The sequence below is a fragment of the Mastomys coucha genome, unplaced genomic scaffold (genome assembly GCF_008632895.1).
Source record: "Mastomys coucha isolate ucsf_1 unplaced genomic scaffold, UCSF_Mcou_1 pScaffold11, whole genome shotgun sequence".
Classification (NCBI taxonomy): Eukaryota; Metazoa; Chordata; class Mammalia; order Rodentia; family Muridae; genus Mastomys; species Mastomys coucha.
Genome location: NW_022196893.1, coordinates 29,593,214 through 29,601,672, shown reverse-complemented (window position 1 = coordinate 29,601,672; position 8,459 = coordinate 29,593,214). Strand labels below are relative to the sequence as shown.

General features: G+C 40.7%; 1 pseudogene; it reads right to left on the bottom strand.

Annotated features, from left to right (window-relative positions):
• Positions 1–7,562: 7,562 nt before the first annotated feature.
• LOC116080925 lies at positions 7,563–7,974 on the bottom strand (annotated as a pseudogene).
• Positions 7,975–8,459: the final 485 nt, after the last annotated feature.

Here is an 8,459-nt window from a genome sequence, read left to right as displayed (position 1 = left end):
GTGTGTGTGTGTGTGTGTGTGTGTGTGTGTGTGTGTGTGTGGTGTGGTGTGTGGTGCATGTGGTGTGTGTGTGAGGTGTGTGTGTGTGTGGTGTGGTGTGTGGTGCATGTGGTGTGTGTTTGGTGTGGGGTGTGTGTGTGTGATGTGACTGAGCATATGTGTGGAGGTCAGAGGACAGCCTGCAAGACCTGATTGACCTTGGGTAGAACTTGTGTGGACAGCCATGACATGACTGACCTGGAAGACCATGAGTGTCCTGTCCTGTCCTGTCCTGTCCTGTCTAGAAGACACTGTATTCCAGTCCTCACTGACTTCTGGCTCTTGGGATCTTTCTGGCATTTCTTCAGAGATGGTCTCTGGGCCTTGAGGACAGATGAGGTAATGTAGAAGTCCCATTTATAGCTGAGCACTCCTTAGACACTTATTATGTGCTTAGATTAGTTGTGTCTGTGTTAACTACCATACAAAGAAACATCTCTGATGAGGTCAGAAAGCTTAATTTCATCTCTAGATCCTGTGAGCTCCCACACGGTGGGCTCTCAGCCAGATCTAGAGTACCAACCATGTATTAACTTCATCTCTAGATCCTGTGAGTTCCCACATGGTGGGCTCTCAGCCAGATCTAGAGAACCAACCATGTGCTAACTTCATCTCTAGAGCCTATGAGCTCCCACAAGGTGGCTTCTTAGCCAGCTCCCATACCATGGGATCTTGGACTCTAAGACTAAGTATTTCTTAGTAGACGCCTTGGCATAGCTTTGGCTCATTCCCTGACTAGCTTGTAACTATTCTATGTTCTACATGGCTAGTCACCTCCCCCTGAGCCCCAGCCTTATTCTTTCTTCTCATCTCCTCAGCATCTTCCCTAGTGTCCCCTCAAATCTCTCCTTATTGTCTCCTGAGTTCAGCTACTTGCTGGTTTTCCTCCGTCTCCCCCAAGTTCCCAGGCAAGTCTTCTTTTTATTCTCTCACTATTTCCCAGAATCCTCTTTCTTCCTGCCATTGTCCCACCTCCCATTTACTGCCTCAGCTCATTAGCCTTCGGCTTTTTATTGATGGGTGTTGCTTAGATTCTCTGTGCAATCCATACCTTAAGAAAAGCTTTGTGGAGTCAAGTGAAAACCAAAAGATTACGAGATTAGTGGCAATAGAATAATCCCTTATTTTTTTGTTTTTCTCTGTCTCATACCAGGTGGCTCTTCTGATGTGAGAAAGAAATTTTGGATTTTTCCTTAACAAGCATGTGTGGGTTTAGAGAAGGAGAGAGACATGCTCCAACCCCAAAGCCAGCTTTTAATTTTTTAATTGAATTGGGACCACATAAAGACCACTTTCCACTTATGTCTGTAGAGGGCAACAGAGAGGAGCTGGAGGTGGGCGATACCACTTGGCCAATTTACTCTTCTTCTCAGGACATTTTCTCTTGATGATCCATTCTTTTCCTTCAGATGTCCACTTGTCCAGGGGTCTCCAGATTCCTTAGTTGGATGCCTTTATTCTCCTAGAAAGATAAAAACAAAACTCTGCCCCCCACCCTAACTCTGGAGGGTTCCTTTTTGGGCAGGTTATATTTTTTCTAGGGCAAAATGTTGTTTTGTTTTTGTTTTTTGTTTTTGTATTTTTTTGGCAACAGAAAAAGTATTATCTTTTAATCAAAATTAAAAATAATTCCTTTGAAAATTTGAAACTAAGTATACCTTAGTATCTGTGTTTAAGTACACCTACATTCCTCATTCTCTTTGTATAAATTGAAGGTTTAAGAGTATTTATTTTTTGATAACTAAGGACATTCACTTTGAATTTCAGCCTGCCTTCTGCAAGCGGCTTTTAAATTAATTTTATTTTTAATTTTTGGCTTTTCAATTTAGATAATTGCCTGTCTCTGCCTCCCAAGTGTTGAGATTAAAGATGTGGACCACCACCATCCAGCTATGGATACTGTATAACACTTATTCTCATAGGCTTGTCCTGGTTTAATTTGGTTCTCCATTTCCCCCCACCCCCATTTTTTTTAATGTTAGGGATAAACTTCCAGGTTTTTCAAATGGGTAACCTCTCATTCTTGCTAATGGATTTTGAATTTGTTCCCTGGAAAATTTCAGTCTTAATTAATCATGATGCCAACATGTCCACTCTTTCATGATTTTCAGAGGTTTCATTTGTCTTGTCTGTATGAGCGACGTAAAATTTGATGTCCTTGCTAAGTTTTGTTAGGTTTTGCTATTTCCATTCATGCTTTCCATGTCCTTTGCCATTTATCTGTTTGTTAGTGGCTTTCCATTTTGATGACTCTATAGCTATAACACCGTGCACACACCATGATGACCCTAGCTACACCACTGTGCACACACCATGATGACCCTACAGCTATACCACTGTGCACACACCATGATGACCCTACAGCTATACCACTGTGCACACACCATGATGACCCTAGCTACACCACTGTGCACACACTATGATGACCCTATAGTTATACCACTGTGCACACACCATGATGACCCTACAGCTATCCCACTGTGCACACACCATGATGACCCTATAGCTATACCACTGTGCACACACCATAATGACCCTACAGCTATACCACTGTGCACACACCATAATGACCCTAGCTCCACCACTGTGCACATACCATGATGACCCTAGCTATACCACTGTGCACACACCATAATGACCCTAGCTACACCACTGTGCACACACCATGATGACCCTAGCTACACCACTGTGCACACACCATGATGATCCTATAGCTATACCACTGTGCACACACCATGATGAGCCTATAGCTATACCACTGTGCACACACCATGATGACCCTATAGCTATACCACTGTGCACACACCATGATGAGCCTATAGCTATACCACTGTGCACTCACCATGATGACCCTAGCTATATCACTGTGCACACACCATGATGACCCTATAGTTATACCACTGTGCACTCACCATGATGACCCTAGCAACACCACTGTGCACACACCATGATGACCCTACAGCTATCCCACTGTGCACACACCATGATGACCCTATAGTTATACCACTGTGCACACACCATGATGACCCTATAGCTACACCACTGTGCACACACCATGATGACCCTAGCTACACCACTGTGCACACACCATGATGACCCTACAGCTATACCACTGTGCACACACCATGATGACCCTACAGCTATCCCACTGTGCACACACCATAATGACCCTAGCTCCACCACTGTGCACATACCATGATGACCCTAGCTACACCACTGTGCACACACCATGATGACCCTATAGTTATACCACTGTGCACACACCATGATGACCCTATAGCTATCCCACTATGCACACACCATGATGACCCTATAGCTATACCACTGTGCACACACCATGATGACCCTATAGCTATACCACTGTGCACACACCATGATGACCCTACAGCTATACCACTGTGCACACACCATGATGACCCTATAGCTATACCACTGTGCACACACCATGAACTGGAGAAGACAGCGATTTCCCTTTTGCTCTCCTGGTTGTTTGTCTTATAGCCAATAGTGCTGCACTGGTTTTGTGGTTCCTTCCTCAGTCTTGGACATTCCATCCCACGGTCTATAGGCTGCAGCTTTCAATTAGTTTTGGTTCCATCAATTGTTGATAAACCATTAGGAAACCATGTGTTAGCTATGTTGTGACCATTCTGTTGGTCCTCACAGTTCAATAGGTGCCTCTTTTAGGGGAGGTGTGAGTGGTTTAGGGATGGAGGTCATAGGCAACTGAGAGATTTCCTCAGTGTGGAAAGGCACAGACCCCTTTGCTACCACATCCTGGTCATGAAGGAATTCAGGTAGGTACCAGTTCTACAGTAATACCTTTCCTTCCATGGCTAAGCCTGTGAAGGACTCTGCCTTTGAACAGATCCAATCCGTCATTGTAAAGTGTGCTTTTATGACCATGGGATGGTTGGCTCAGTCTTTAGAAGTTAGTTTGTACCTAATGACCAAGCTGTCTGATGAACTATCGCCTCTCCTCATTCAGGAGGGCTCTCCTGTTTGAATCTAGTCCTTATCAATTTTTATCCACAGCTTTTCTTCTCCTGTGGAAATAAAGACAAACCCTCATTCCCAATGTAACACACATGCTGGTTTCCATTCGGAGGTAAACATATCTTTAAAATATACAGGCTGATTCAATTCAGTGGTTTTTTTTTTTCCTACTATCCATTGTCTCTCTACAGCTGTTGTTCTTTTCTCATTAGCATTTAAAAATTTAAAGTTAATAAAGAACTATGTAATCTCTCTCTGGAGATCTTTATTACTCCTTTCCATTTTTTAAGCATATATTTTGAAATATGATTAAATCTTTCTATAATTGTTTGTCCTATAGGATTATGTGGTATACCTATAATATGCTTTATGTTGTAATATAAAAAACTGTTTCATTTTACTAGAGACATATGCTGGAGCACTGTCAGTCTTAATTTGTACAGGTATGCCCATATAGCCATGACTTCCAATAAATGTGTAACTATAGAATCAATCAACCTTTTCAGAACTTAAAGCAGTTAGTTGTCCATTGGAATCCTGAATATGAATCTATGGAATGATGTACACACTTCAATTTTCTAAACTCTGCAAAATGAAACATATCTATTTCTCAAATTTCACTTGTTTGGGTACCTTTTGGGCTACTTCATGTAGGTGATGGAGTTTGGTTATACAAAGAACAGGTATGATATTTCCTTAAAATTTCCTTGTCTTGTTGGCAAGTGATAGAAAAATCTTTCTTCAAACCCTTGCTGTTAACATTGTGTTTCTTAAGACATTCTGAGGCTTCTAGCCCATTTATGTTTAATAGCTGATCAATTTCATGCTGAATAGTTTTCTTCTGAAGAGGCCAACTGGATGCCAATATTTTGGTGAAATTATTGTTACATCTGCTTCTGCATCTAGTAAACCTTCAATTTCAATGCCATTTATTTGTAGTTTTAGCTTTGGTCTCTGATTATTTATATCAGTTTGCCAAAATACTTGTTTTTTGTCTCTCCTGAATTTTTTGTTTATCTACTAAAGCTGCTATGTCCTTGATCATATCCAGAGCAATGTTGTTTTTATCAACAGGCATTAAATATTTTCATTGCTGTGTGTATGATTTCTGTACTGCTGTCAGGGAATATGTGAATTGAATTTGATATTGGGGCCTACAGTGTTACCTTCCTGGTTTGAGGCCTGCCTCTTATAACCACACCTCTCTGCCCACCTCCTGCTATTTGCCATGCCTCCAACCTGGTTCTAGTTACATTCGGAAGTTCCACCTCCGCAGAGTAAAAAAAGAAGTTGCTGATTGGACTGGCATGCTGATGTACTTGGAGGAGTGGTTTTGCCTTAGGTATTCTACTTGTTGGGGGGATCAAAGGATGGGCATTAAAGGTTCAAGATGGCTGAGTGATAAAGGCTCCTGTCTAATGTTTTAAGGTACCTTCCTCGTGGGTAGGTATAATTTTGGCCACCCTGCCTCCTCCTATCTCTTTTTATCTCCTCCTATTTCCTTATAACTCCATATTCCAGGTAACCCTACCCCTTTTAATGTTGCTGTTGGACAGCAACACTACAGGAGGCCCTTGGGGTATTTCCTGATGGCAAAGGGTTAAACATGAGATCCAATACCAGCTGTAATTCTTATCCATTCATTTATTGGTGCTGATTTTGCCTTTAAAGTTCTAATCACTTTTTTGTATTCTGAATTAGAATTTCCAAAATTAGAATCTTCTGAATAAGAATTTTCAAAAGCCAAAGATTCAATTAATGCTTGTCTGATTCTGGATCTGATAGTATTCTATTTATAGCTAAAGCCAATCTTTGCAAAGACTCAGTGAAGGCTTCTTTTGGGCCTTGTATGATTTTAGTAGGTGACTCAGACCTCTTTTTGGATTCTTCAACCTTGTCCCAAGCATTTAAAGCTTCTAAATGGCATAGTTACCAAGGTCTGATCACCAAATTCAAGCTACCTTTGTAACTCAGCATATTGACCTTCACCCAGCAACTGGTCTTGGGAAATACCTCCAGCTACATTTAATTGTTCTGTGGCCCTAGAGTCTTCTTTTCACCATGTTCTCCATTGTAACTGAGGACTAGCTTCCAATATTACTGTTGCCAAATCTTTCTAGTCTTTCTGAATTGCCCATACATTTAAAATCTGCTTCACATAGGGTGAATGCATACCATATGAAACAATTGCTCCCTGAAGTCTCCTTGAATCTAATATGTCTATGGTATTTCCTTTAATTTCTTCATAGCCTTGGGCGTGCCTATCATCTGGTGGTAGTTTTTGTATAGTAACTGGATAAACTGAAGCTGGTTTTCTAACAACCTTGGGATGCTCCTCTTCAGTTTCTTCATGTAGCAGTGTAGCAGGTTCTCACTTAAATTCCTCTGTCTTTATAAGTCTAAGGCTTGTATCTTATCAATCCACTTTTCATATTTGGCACAAAAACCCACTAAGGCTATTAAGGATAAAATATGAATTACCAGACTGATAGTGATTATGACCAGCATTATGCCAATCTCAACTATGTCATTTATCTTTTCATTCACTGCTTCTATTTCAAGCCATCTAAAGTAGCACTTTTTACCGTACAGCGCCATAGAGCGCTGTACCATACAGCACCCTTTTTACCGTATTTCCAATCCTTAACTCTCCCCTTGAGGACTTCTTAGGTGACTCACCAAATCTGATGGCTTCTCAGTTTTTCCACAGATGGCATGATTTCTCTGTTCATGTGGTCTTGCCCTACGTTGGGCTCCAAATATTGTTTTTAACAAAACCTAATTTTTTTGATTAAAATCAAAATGAAGTCTCTGGAACCAGCTACTGGGGTAAAAGCTTGCTAGTGCAGAGAGGCAGAGAAAGCACCCAGCTGACCCTCTACAGCCCACGTCCCAAAAGGAAGCTATATGTGTGTCTCTCTCTCCATTCTTCTGACCTCCTCTTACTCTTTATGATGTTTTTCCCTATGTTCACTCCCTTTCAACCAGTTTCTAGCTCTGCCTCTTGACCTATTGTTGACTTTATTTAATTCTGTTTACAATAAACAGAAAACCCTTGGATTAAAGACATATGATAGGGCTGAGACACACTATACCTAGAAACGGGTTTTTCCAGGAAATAACACCACCTCGGGTTCACAGTGTGATCAAATATCCTGCAACACCATCTTTGCTTGGTCCTGTAATGGGTTGGTTGTTACTGTAATGGTATTAGTTGTTCTGTTGAATGTCAGTTGGCCTGAATCTGTTGTGTAAATATTGTTAAAATTTAAGCTAATAGACTCTAATAAAACACATGGTTCTTCACAATGTGATTTGGCCTCATTGTGATTTTTATATCATAAAGGTTATGGCTTTATATTTTTAGAGGTAAAGTTTTTAATTATTTCTTCTATTTTTGATATTACAATATAATTACATTACTCCCTGCTTCCCTTTCCTCTGACCAAACCCTCTCATCTATTTCTCCTTGCTTTTTTTTTTTTTTTTTTTTAAAACAATTAAGTCAATGTACTCAGACAATTGACTTAGGCATCTGCGATGGTGACTTCAACTTCGACCCTTGGCTCAGTACTGATGGAAGTAATCTGCTTAACAATCTCAGAAGGACTATGTAAATCAGTGAGTCGCTTGTGGATCCTCATCTGGAACCGATCCCATGTCTTGGAACCTTCACCACAAGGTGTTTTTCTGGTAGTGATTCTCAATGTCCTGGTAGGCATGCGGACCGGTCCTTTCACTTTAAGATTCTTTTCCTTTGCGCCTCTGATCAAGTCTGCACAAACCTTCTCCAGCGACGACTTCACATTGTGGCTGGTGAGCGTGATTCCAATTAGCCACTTCGGGCTCCATGGGCGTCTTACATCTCCATGGGCTGAGGCGCCGCTTCCTGACCGACTTGTTCCTCAGCAGGAGCGAACGCTCTGCAGCACGCACCATCAGGTCTCAGAAAGGGCTCTCCTTGCTTTCTTTCAAATCCATGGCCTTTTAAATTACTTGTTTTATATGTATATATACATATATATACATACATATGTATGTATGTATATATATGTATGTATGTATATGTATGTATATGTGTAATATACATATACATAGTCTTAAATATATATATATTCTTAAATATAACCTGCTCAGTCTGTATCATGTTCCTTGTATGTCATTTCTCGGGTCTGACCACGTGGTATTGGATAACAAATTGCTGTGCTCTTCCCCAGGGAAGAGCATTTTTCTGGCTCTCAGAGTCCCTTAGTTGCTTGTAGCTCTTTGTGTAGAGTGCAGCCGTCACAGTCTTTCCCTCATACATCTTGCTTTCTGAAGGTAAATATTTTTATGAAAGAAAGAATGACTTGAATTTATATTAAGCAGTTCAGACCAAAATAATTGTTAACTTTAATAATAATAAGAATCAGATATAATACGAC